We start from the raw sequence: 12374 nt of genomic DNA on the forward strand, positions 1-12374 counted from the left end.
ACGCATCTGGCAACACCACACGGATAAGGGGATAGGCTTTAGCATGCGCAGTCTGTTGATTTTGCTCTATGCGGATGACACAACATTATATATTCTCAACCCTGAGCATAATCTGGACAGTGAGTTCATTAAATTCGGTGGGCTGAATTGGGCAAAATCAGTGATATGCCCCTTGACTGACAACACCAGGGCGGTGACCTTGGAATTCCCGTTAAAATGGGAGCAGGAACAAGTGAAGTATTTGGGTGTCTGGATGAGCCGAGTCCTACAATACCTTTGGAAATTACATTTTTGGAGGGCTATGGCCTGGTTGGAAAAAAAGGTAACTTTATGGTCTAAACTTCCACTATCGCTCGCAGGCAAAATTGCACTAGTCAAAATGATTATTTTGCCTAAATTTTTGTATCTTTTCGTAAATGTGCCACTGGTACTCACTAGTCCTTACTTCAAGACATTGCAGTCTCTATTGGTCTCTTTGGTCTGGGCGAATGGTCAGGCTCGGATGTCCTGGGTCCTCTTGTCACTACCAACTGCTCAAGGTGGGCTGGGCACGCCGGACATGAAACTGTATGCATTATGTGCGCAGGCGCAATTCCTGCATTATTGGGTGCATCCGACACCCTTCCAGCCTCACGTGTCGGTGGAGGCGGACGCAGTGGCACCTGTTCCTCTAAAGGTAGCTCTATGTAAATCCTATAAGGGGCCCAGGGATGACATAGACACATATGAGCCCCTGCAGTGGGCTTGGCATAGCCTGCGGAGAAGGGTGGGTACAAAGGTTCTATATGCCCCCTCTATTCCTCTTGCACAAAATCCTATGTTGCCCAATATTAAAGATGAGATTAGCAATAAGGTGGCAAAGAATTTGTCTCTAAACACATTTTCTGACCTCTACCCCGAAGGAATGTTCAGAGATCCTACAGTTGTAGAGGAGGGACAAACAGTACCTTTTGGTGAGGCATTCCTGTATCACAAACCTCGGGCCGCATGCAAGGCACTACATAGTGACTTCCCCTCCCAACCAACCCCGCTAAACGCTCTGGAAAATCTCTTGCGGACACCATCTTTACATAGGCTCATCACCAGACTGCACACGTCCATGCAGAAAGATGCCCCTGTGACTGTTTCTAACGCTCAACATAAATGGTCTGCCGAGATGCCATCCCCCTTGACGGACGACCAGTGGTCGTACTGCTGTGGCCAGATTACTGAACTGTCACCCAACTATAAGCTCAGATTAATTCATTTCAAATTTCAGCACCGCTATTACAGGACAACCATTAGTCTACACAGGATGGGTTTGAGGGAGGATAACTGTTGCTGGCGTTGCGGGGCAGCCGCCGCCACCTTTTTACACATGGCGTGGACCTGTCCGCTCATCACAGAATATTGGTCTGCAATGTTTGAGGCCTTAAATCAGATCCTGCAGTTGTTGCTATCTCCATCCCTGCTACTGGCTCTGTAGGCTATGTGAGAGACACGCACATTAAGAAACGCAAACAGCATGCACTGTTGGTGCTCTTCGACAAGCATCTAATAGCCCAGTTGTGGGGTAGAAAGAGAAAACCTACTACTGCGAACTGGATCAGAGAGGTCACCTATGGCCAGATGCAATTAGCTAAGTTCTCGGAACTCATGCTGCCTGCCTCTAGGTCTAAAGAAATATCGGGGCCCTTCAGTGACTGGGCTCGGGAACGGTCAGGCGGCTCTTGCGGAGAAGTTGATACTGTCAATGATAGTGGCTCAAATTGAAGGTGTAATGTGTGCGGTGTTCAGTGTCAGTGGTATTGGGATATGTACTGATTTTTTTGTATGCACTATAAGATGGTCATTATCTATTGAAGACCTCTTGTGGTAATGGTCTTGTATCTACTTGTCAATGCACGTGTTCTTTCTCTACTGTGGTGTACAATGCTACTTTATGGGGTTGCTGCTGGATTCTGCTGTTGCATTATCTCCTGTAATATTGTCAATATGGAAAATGCACTGTTCCTTTTAAAAAATATATATATTTTGGGGCGTTATTTTTGATCTGTATTTGTATTATTTTTGAAAATCAATAAAGAATTAAAAAAAAAAAATACTCAACTAACGACCAAGTAGAGGAAGAGTTGATATCAATATTAGTTGGTTAAATAAAATGCTCTAGGAGATTATACCAGAAGTAAGAGATGAACATAACAAATTGACCCCAGCGCATCAGGGATACTGGGTGAATATGTATGGTCCATTGTAGTAATTTGTGGAGTATTGATCCCAGATTAATTATTGGTATTGGCACTGGATCAGTTTCTTGGTAGCAGAGGATGGTTTAATTATTGATTCGTTTGGTAATGATTATTGATTATATGTTCTTAACACAAAGAGTTAGCGTCATGTTCTAAGTTGTCTAGAGCTCCAGGTATGGAGATACCTCAGGAATCCCGGGAAGGAATCTGTTGGAAGTAGGCAGAAGAAGAGTGTGGTAAAAGACATCACACTGCAGAAGTACTTTTGTATGACAGGAGAGTGTTTGAATAGTGAAGGGTTTACTTCCGAAATTCTAGCCTTACTTCCAGGAAAATAGCAAGACTCCTTTTCACACTAAAAAAAAATCTTGTGAAATCTTGGTTTTATCCCTAGAAAAGTAATAGATTCACCTGACGCTTGTCTGAAGGGTAAAAATAACTTTGGTTGTTATTAGGATTCATAGTGAGGGAAATCTTGTTAAGAGTGAAAACTATCTCTGTAATTATTGGAACAGACAAAGTAGCATTGATTTATGTTGTAACTTGTTACTAATAGAATTTTGATTATGAAAAACTCAGAAAATATTGCTGTACATTTTTGTAAAGGGAGGGTCAGTAGAAGAAGTAATACTGATGTCAGAAAAAGCTGCGCTGACATTGGTCAGGCAAGGGGCATACACTGGAATGTGATTGGTTGGTTGGTGTGAGCTGCGCTAGTATGTTATGTTATGTTATGTTATGTTATCCGGATTTATTAAGCGCACAGATGCCCCAGCAAAGGGGCGTCCTGGCGCTGGTACAGAACATATAAACCGGACAAGGTGAGAGGCAAAACACAACACAGCTAGTATTGGTTGAGATTTGCTTACGTAGCAGTGCTGTGATTGGTTGGTTGGTGTGAGATGGGCAGGTATAGGACAAAGGTTAACCAATAGAGTGAGTAGGGTTACGGAAAGGTTGTTTTTGTTCATACATGATAAGACCCATTAGTGGAGGAAGTCAGAAAATGAAGTTAATGCAGAAAAAAAGAATTTTTTCAAGAAGGACAAACCAATTGTGAATAGAGAGGGAATTCCGATTCCGCCTCCAAAAACACCTGCTTCTTTAATGATGTTAGAACGAGGATATCACACGTATATGTGGTTGGGAAATTGGATTGAGTATACGAAAGGCGATGGTGTTTTAGCTTTTCAACAACATGGTACATTTAATTTGAGGATATTGCAAAATTTGAGAATTCAAATGAATTCCTTAGTTTCAAATCCTAGATTGACTTACTACGAAGCATTGGAAGAATGGGAAGTGGAAGCATTTGAGAGAGAAAAATATAGAATTGGTAACAGAGGTTATAGAAGTATGATGTTCAGATACCCGTTGGAGAGCAGAGATGAAAAATTGAGCTGTAGTAACGGAAGGGTTATACCCAGTTTTAACAGTTGATGAGCAGACCGGAAGTAAATGTAAAGAAAAAAGTAACCATTTAGAGACTCCCAAGTGTAAGAGGTGGTATGAATGACTCAGATGATGATAAATTGATAGAAGTTATCATAAATAAAAAAACTCCACCATATGAGGAAAATTTAGGGGTTGTGACTCCAAGTGCCCCGCAATTGGGAACCTCGTTGACGCCGCAAGTAACAGATATAGCTAAAGTAATAAAGGAAAGTAAGGCAAAAATGTTGAATAAGGCCACATTAGAACAGGTTCAGAAAATGAATTAGTTGAATTTAAATGCAGAAGCATTGACCGCACCAGTAACGATTGGACCTGTAGTATCATTGTATGGAGATAGACAGAATATAACTAAGATACATGCTTAGCCGTGCCAGGTAGCAGCATTAGAAGTAATGTGAGTAAGGGTGGACAGGCAAATGTGAATAACACTTTGTTAGATCTTCCAATTAACGAGCTAATAACTGAGACCTCACAGAGAAATGTTCATTTTTAGCCCAGAAGAATAGAACCAAATGATACTCCAATAGCAGGGAGTTCTGCAGGTCCCTCATCTGAAGAGTTAAACGATTGGATAAAAGAAATGATGAAGTCAAAACGACAACCACAGCGTATAAATGTGAGCCAGTTGAAGGTTGACTTGGAAGAGATGATTATAGGAACATTAAGTTTAGACAGATTTGGAATCTATGGTGAGGAAGAATTGTTGTTTTTGTGTACAAGTATTACCAGGAGAGCAAAGAATTTACATGAAAAGATATATGAAGCTGCTAGTGAGTATGGGGTAAATATAGAAAAATCAAAGGTGTTGCATAAATCATACAGATTGGGTTTTACTGACAGGGACTTAGACAGTTTGAATGCTTCTGGAAAAAGGTTACAGATAAAAGAGATAATGAATATTCTAAAGAAATGGGGAGCTGTATGTCGTTGGAAAGTTAGATGGTCTAAAAGGAAGGAAGATGCGGCAAATAAAAGAGCTATTAAGTTCCCTATGAAAGTAACCGAACAAGTTGTAAATGTTCCATGGTCGATACATTATTGTCTTTTACAAATGATTTTCCCAGACTGAGAGAAAAAACGGTTGAATGGTACATATAGATAGATAGGTTTGTAAAGGTGTCGAAAGTTTTGGTAAAAGATTTAGATGGTTTATTTGATATTGTTGTTCCCGCTGATTTATAGACAGAGTGTAAGATTACTGTTGATTGGCCAAAAGAAGAATACCCTAGAGATCCTAAAACAGTTGCAATATCAGAAGAAGTAATGAAAAAGTACAATCAGATAATCACTTTCTTAAAGGGAAAGATCTCTAAAAAAAAAAAACAGATTGGGTTAAGATTGACAGAATTACCCAGGAACTGAAAGAGTCAGTTCATGCTTACTATGAACAACTTCTTCAGGTATTTGAACAGTATAGTGGTTTCCAAAATATTGGAGATAAAGATACGGGACATTTTGTGAATCGTTTTGTGTTCGGATGGAGGCCTGATATTAGCAGCATGATACAGCAGCATTTCATTTGCTGGCAGAGCTAGACAGTGGGTGAACTTCTACGGTATGCAAAATATAGTAGTGATGAAATTGACAGTAAACATAAAGAAGTTAAAGGAGAAAATGATGTGGGCACAAGTGAAGGTAGCTGAACAAAAAGAAAACAGCAATAGTCAAACAAATGGACAGAGTCAGAATGGGCAGAACTTTAGTGGAGGTAAAGGTAAGGGCTGAAAGAGTAAGGAAGAAGCTATGAAGAAATGTCCTTGTCACGCGTGCAGAAAGTTTGGACATTGAAGGAATGATTGTAGGGCTGCTAAAAAGAACAATAGAGGAATCAAAATTTAATTCCGCATATGCATAATGTGGTGAGTGTACATCTACCTGAGCAGCCACAGATAGTGACACAACAGTTACAGGTGCCACAAGCTCCCAATTTGAGTAATGTGAATGCTCAAGTGCAACGGTACAATGTGAACACCAGACATCACGGAGACCCACTTGGTAAGAATCAATGTGTGAGTCAGCAGTATTGGATGCAATGCAATGGAAATTATTCAGACTCATCTCAATGACGGTACCTGAGGGGAGAGGAAGAGTACGTATTTGACGCATCTTTAGCGGTAGATCAGTCAGGTCCCTTTGTTGACGAAAAGGTGAAAGGAAATGATATTACATTCGTAGTGGACACTGGTGTTACCCGTTGTACTGTGAGAGCAGAAGAAATTATGAACCTACCCCTCTTGGGAGAAACAATCCAAGTTGTAGGAGTCTCGAATAAATATATTAGAACACCAGTCACATACCCTTTAGAAGTTCAAATTGGAAATTTCAAAGACATGCATCAGTTTGTGGTATGTGACTCAAGTCCAGTAAATCTTTTGGGAAGAGATTTGCTGTGCAAAATGAATTTCACCGTCTATTGTACCACAGATGGAATTGCATTTCAGACCCCCGATGAGGATGTGGAGTTTAGGATGATGTTAGCACAGCAAGAAAGAAAAGTGAGTGAGCTGTTTTCGCTTTTCAATGAAAATAACCTGCCTGAAGAATTAAAAAGTAAAACAGGATGTGTGGGATTTTTCAGGAAAAGAAATTGGGTGAAGACAAGAGTAGATCCAATTGAGATAACAGTGAAGAATGGTGCTGTGTACCCAAACACACCACAATACAAAATGAGTCCAGAAGTGATTGCAGGAGTTTCTCCAGTAATTAGTCAAATGATTGACCAGGGAATCCTGAAAGAAATAATTAGCAGTCCTTGTAATTCGCCTATCATAGGTATCAAAAAGCCTAACGGGAAGTATCAATCAATCAATCAGTGACACTTAAAAAGCGCGCTACATACCCGTAGGGTCTCAAGGCGCTGGGGGGGGGGGGGTGCCGCTACTGCTCGAACAGCCAGGTCTTCAGCTTCTTCCTGAAGGAGAGGTGGTCTTGGGTCAGGCGCAGGTCGGACGGGAGGGAGTTCCAGGTCTTGGCGGCCAGGTAGGAGAAGGACCTTCCTCCTGTAGTCGCTCTTCGGATGTGGGGGACGGCGGCGAGGGCGTGGTTGGCTGATCGGAGGTGGCGTTTGGGAGCGTAGAAGTTGACTCGGCTGTTGAGGTAGCTCGGGCCTTGGTCGTGTAGGGCTTTGTGTGCGTGGGTGAGGAGGCGGAAGGTGATTCTCTTGTTGACGGGGAGCCAGTGAAGGTCTCTCAGATGTCCGGAGATGTGGCTGGATCGTGGGATGTCGAGGATGAGTCTGGCTGAGGCGTTTTGGATCCGCTGGAGTCTCTTCTGGAGCTTGGCGGTGGTCCCGGCGTAGAGGGCGTTGCCGTAGTCCAGTCGGCTGGTGACGAGGGCCTGGGTGACGGTCTTCCTGGTCTCTGTGGGGATCCACCAGAAGATCTTCCGTAGCATGCGTAGGATGTTGAAGCACGCCGAAGAGACGCTGTTGACTTGCCTGGTCATGGAGAGGGAGGAGTCCAGGATGAAGCCCAGGTTTCGTGCATGGTCTGTCGGTTTGGGTGCGGTGCCCAGGGCGGGAGGCCACCAGGAGTCGTCCCAGGCGGAGGGTGAGGAGCCCAGGATGAGGACCTCCGTCTTGTCCGAGTTCAGTTTCAGGCGGCTGGTCGTCATCCACTCGGCTACCTCTTTCATCCCTTCGTGCAGGTTGGCTCTGGCGGCGGCGGGGTCGTTGGTCAGGGAGAGGATCAGCTGGGTGTCGTCGGCGTAGGAGATTATGCTGAGGTGGTGTTTGCGTACGATGGCCGCGAGGGGGCTCATGTAGACGTTGAAGAGGGTGGGGCTCAGGGATGATCCTTGGGGGACGCCGCAGATGACTTCGGAGGCCTCTGACTTGTACGGTGGTAGGCGGACTCTCTGTGTTCTTCCGTCGAGGAAGGAGATGATCCATTCCAGCGCCTTGTCCTGGATTCCGACGTTGCTGAGGCGCTGTACTAGGGTGCGGTGTCAGACAGTGTCGAATGCCGCGGAGAGGTCTAGGAGGATGAGGGCCGCTGTTTCTCCGTTGTCCATCAGGGCTCGGATGTCATCGGTGGCGGCGATGAGGGCGGTCTCGGTGCTGTGATTGGCTCGGAAGCCGGACTGTGAGGGGTCGAGGGACCCATTCGTCTCGAGGAAGGCGGCCATCTGCTTGTTGACGGTCTTCTCGATGACTTTGGCTGGAAACGGGAGAAGCGAGATGGGGCGGTAATTCTTGAGGTCGGTGGGGTCCGCTGTTGGTTTCTTGAGTAGAGCGCTGAGTTCGGCGTGTTTCCAGCTTTCAGGGAAGATGGCGGTGTCGAAGGAGGTGTTGATGATGTCTCGCAGGTGGGGTGCGATGACAGCGTCGGCCTTGTTGAAGACGTGGTGAGGGCAGGGGTCGGTCGGTGATCCGGAGTGGATGGAGTTCATCGTGCGGATGGTGTCTTCGGTGCTGATCGGGGTCCAGGCGTGGAGGGTGGTGGTGGGGGGGGTGGCTGGTCGGTCGTGGTGTGCGTTGGTTGGTTGTTGAAGCTGCTGTGTATGTCCGTGATCTTGTTGTGGAAGTATGAGGCGAGGGAGTTGCAGAGGTCTTGCGATGGGGTGATGTCGTTGTTTCCTGCGCTGGGGTTGGAAAGCTCTTTCACGATGTTGAAGAGTTCCTTGCAGTTGTGTGCGTTGTTGTCCAACCGGTCCTTGAAATCTGTTTTCTTGGCGGCGCGGATCAGCTGGTGGTGTTTCCGGGTGGCAAGTTTGTAGGAGGTCCTGTTGTCCGGTGTCGGTTCCCTTTTCCAGACTTTCTCGAGGGCTCGGCAGTTCTTCTTGGAGCTCTTGAGTTCGTCGGTGAACCATGGGGCCTTCTTGCTGCCGGGTCTGCTAGGCTGGGTCCTCAGCGGAGCGAGTTCGTCCGCGCAGTTGCTGATCCACTTTGTGAGGTTGTCGGCGGCCTGGCTGGGGTTCGCTGAGCCGGCAGGAGGGTGTTGGCTCAGGGAGGTGGCGAGCTGGTCTGCTGTGATCTTGTTCCAGCTTCTGCGGGCGGTCTGTTGCTGGTGTTGGTGGGTCGTCGTTCTCTTGAAGGTGAAGTGGACGCAGCTGTGGTCCGTCCATTGAAGCTCTGTGGCGTGGCTGAAGTCGATGTCTGTGCTGGATGAGAAGACGGCGTCGAGTGTGTGTCCGGCGAGGTGGGTGGGGGTGGACACCAGTTGCTTGAGTCCCAGGTTGGCGAGGTTGTCGAGCAGGGTGGTGGTGTTGCGGTCGTTGTTGTTCTCCAGATGGAAGTTGAGGTCTCCCAGGAGGATGTAGTCAGCGGAGGGGAGGGCATGCGGGCTGATGAAGTCGGCGATGTCCTCGCTGAATTGCGTGCGCGGTCCAGGGGGTCGGTAGATCAGGGTGCCTCTGAGGGTGGTGTTCGGGTTGGTGTGGATCTGGAAATGCAGGTGTTCGGCGCTGGTCAGGGTGTTGTCGGTGCTGGTCGTGAGACGGATGGTGTTCCTGTGGATGATGGCGATGCCTCCTCCCATCTGGTTGGCGTTTCGGTCCCTCCGGACGATCTTGTAGCCCTCTGGGATAGCGATGGCGAAGTATCGGATAGTGCAGGATTTATGTAATATAAATAAAATTGTAGTGCCCTGTTGCCCGGTAGTGCCAAATCCAGCAGTGATTCTTTACCAAATTTCTTGTTATGCAGAGTAGTACACAGTGATTGATTTGTATCAAGCTTTCTTTTCGATTCCTTTGCATCGCGAAAGCCAATATATATTTGCTTTTCGGTTCGGAGACTGTATTTTGGCATGGTGCCGAGTCACTCAAGGGTATACAGAGAATCCCTCAATATTTAATCGAATCTTGAAAAAATGCTTTGAGACTTTAGTCCTGCCAGAAAATTCATTGTTCGTTCAGTACATTGGCGACCTACTGGTGGTCTTCAAAAACACGAGAGGCAGGTGTAACAGACTCAATTGCCTTATTGAACTATCTTGCTGATGGAGGACACAAGGTGTCCCCAGCTAAATTACAATTTTGCATACAGGAAGTACAGCACCCTGGACACAAAATAGAAAAGGGAGTTAGAAAAGTAACCCCAGAAAGAATCCGTGTGATCAAACAGATGAATCAAAACAGAACTCAGAAAGAGGTGCGAATGTTTTTGGGAATGGCTGGATATTGTCGCCAGTGGATATGTGGTTTCTCATTGATTGCAAAACCGTTACAGAAATTCACATGAGAGGATGTGAAATATCCAATTGTTTTGGATGATTAAGCCATGGATTCTTTCATTAAATTGAAAAATAGTCTGTGTAGAGCACCTGCACTGGGAATGCTAGACTATACAAAAGAATTTGCATTGAACTTCTGTGAGCGAGATGGATGTGCGCTCTCAGTCCTAACTCAGAAACATGGAATGGCATGACGTCCAGCAGCATACTTTTCTGCTACCCTGGATACATTGGCTGTGGCATTTCCAGAATGTTTGAAAGCAGTAGCAGCTACTTGCATGAGTCTGGAGCACAGAGAACGGATTGTGATGGGTCATCCTATCAAGGTATATGTGCCACATTCTGTTGAGATTCTTTTGACCCGCACTAGGACCCGGTACCTTACTTCTAGTTGGCTGACTAAGTATGAAAGAGTAATTCTGGGTGCACAACTGTGAATCCAGCGACTCTGTTACCAAATTTTGGTAAAGTTGTCAAAAGTCTGAAAGTAATGTTATTCACAGAGAGTCAGTATGGATTTGGAATAGTGCACGATTTCTGACAGCTGTGGATGCAAAGGGGATTTTTGACTTCTTCAGGTTCCCCCATTCGAAATGGTAAAATTGTGAAATAATTATTGGATGCTTTACAATTGACCAAAAGAATTGCAGTAGTCAAATGTGCTGCCCATCAATCAGGAGATGATTATGGGACAAAAGGCAATAGATAGTGTGGCTCAATGGTTAGAGCGGTAGACCCTGATGCAGAGGTCTAGCCCGGGACCAGGGTTCAATTCCCCGCCTCGGCGGGTCTTGGGCTCAAAAATTCCACGGACCTGATAATTCTCGCCTTGGTGCCTATTCCAATCATGGAGTCCCACTCTGAAACTCTGGCCAATAGCTTGCCTAATCTCCACAACGGCCCCCACAACACTAAGGATACCCGGCCTCCACCTTGGGGGTGCCCGGGAGTGGACACCTGAAAGGGAAAGCCAGGATGGTTTCACAGCACTATTCGTACAAGCGCCTTGAGACCCTTGCGGGTGAGTTGTGCGCTATACAAGTCTCAATTTACATTTTACATTTAATTTACATATATGCAGACCAAATGACATGTTATTGTGCCCAAAATACAATGGCTTTAAACAGATCAATTGAAAGAGGAAATACCGAATGCCATCTTATGTTTATAACTTCAACAACATTAGAAACTTGGGATGAGGTGAGGCAAATGCAGGAAGAGGAAAAGGAAAATTGGAAAAATACAGGTTGTAGAAAGAGAGCAGAAGACGAGCTGGGGTTTTACCAGGATGAGAGACCAGTTTTGCCAGACTCTTTGCTTTCTCACATGGCCAGGGTGTACCATGACATGCACATATTGGAAGAGACTGAATGATCAGGCCCTTCAGGCAGACATGGTATAATCCGAAGTTCAGGGTCATTGCAGAGAACCTTTTCCAGAGGTGCATCATATGTCAGCAGCGGAATCAAGGGAGAAAGACAGTCGTAAGTTGGGCACAAATTGGATGATCAGGAGGTCCATTTACCCGACTCCAGCTTGACTTCATTGAGCTTCCCCGCCTCAATGGGCTGAAATATGTCTTAGTCATTGTATGCTTGTTCTCTCGCTGGATGGAAGTCTACCCTATGAGGAGAAATGGCAGCCTCACTGTAGCCAAACTACTGCAAAGCGAACTAATCCCTAGGTTTGGAATTCCAGTACCTTGACTCAACAGATAGAAGAACTCATTGTAATAATGAGGTAATTCGTCTGATTTGTGCAGCATTTAAAATTGAACAAAAGATGCATTGTGCCCATCAACCAGAAGCCTCAGGAGTGTTCAAGCAGATTAATGGCACTATAAAATCCAGGTTAGAGAAAGTATGTGCATCCACTTCACTGAAATGGCCTGACGCTTTACCCCTTGTACTGATCAGTCTGAAAAGCATCCCTAACAGAAAGACTGGATTGAGTCTACATGAAATCCTCATGGGAAGGACAATTAGACAAGCCTATGTGCCAGAGAACAAATTGATGAGTATATCTGATCATCTAGTGCTTGACTATTGCAGAGGATTGGCTGAACTGGTATGTTCTGTGTCTCACCAGGTTGGAGAAGATGCCACTAAAATACATCGAAATCCAGCTCATGATCTGAGTCCTGGTGAGTGGGTCTACGTCATGAAACACAAAAGAAAATCATGTTTAGACCCCAAGTGGCACAGACCTCATCAGATCATCCTGGTGACGACAACAGCAGTCAAGTGTGCTGTCTTGCCAAATTGTATTTAAGCGAGCCACACCAAACGAACCCTAGATCCACTTGGAAGACCGAAAGAGCCACAAAGGTAACTAAAAAAAAAAGGTCAGTGGCTGAAGTGTGTGAGTTGATGAATCTAGAATGACAGATTCTGATGACCCTAAGATGGTGAACAGCCAAGCACAAGTCAAGTAAAGTGGACAGGAGATTCTAGGGTTCCAAAGACTGTCGTTGAACCAGAAGAAAGTGAGTTCCTTACAATCCAGAAGAAAGTGAACT

The sequence above is a fragment of the Lissotriton helveticus genome, chromosome 6, assembly GCF_964261635.1.
Source record: "Lissotriton helveticus chromosome 6, aLisHel1.1, whole genome shotgun sequence".
Taxonomy (NCBI): domain Eukaryota; kingdom Metazoa; phylum Chordata; class Amphibia; order Caudata; family Salamandridae; genus Lissotriton; species Lissotriton helveticus.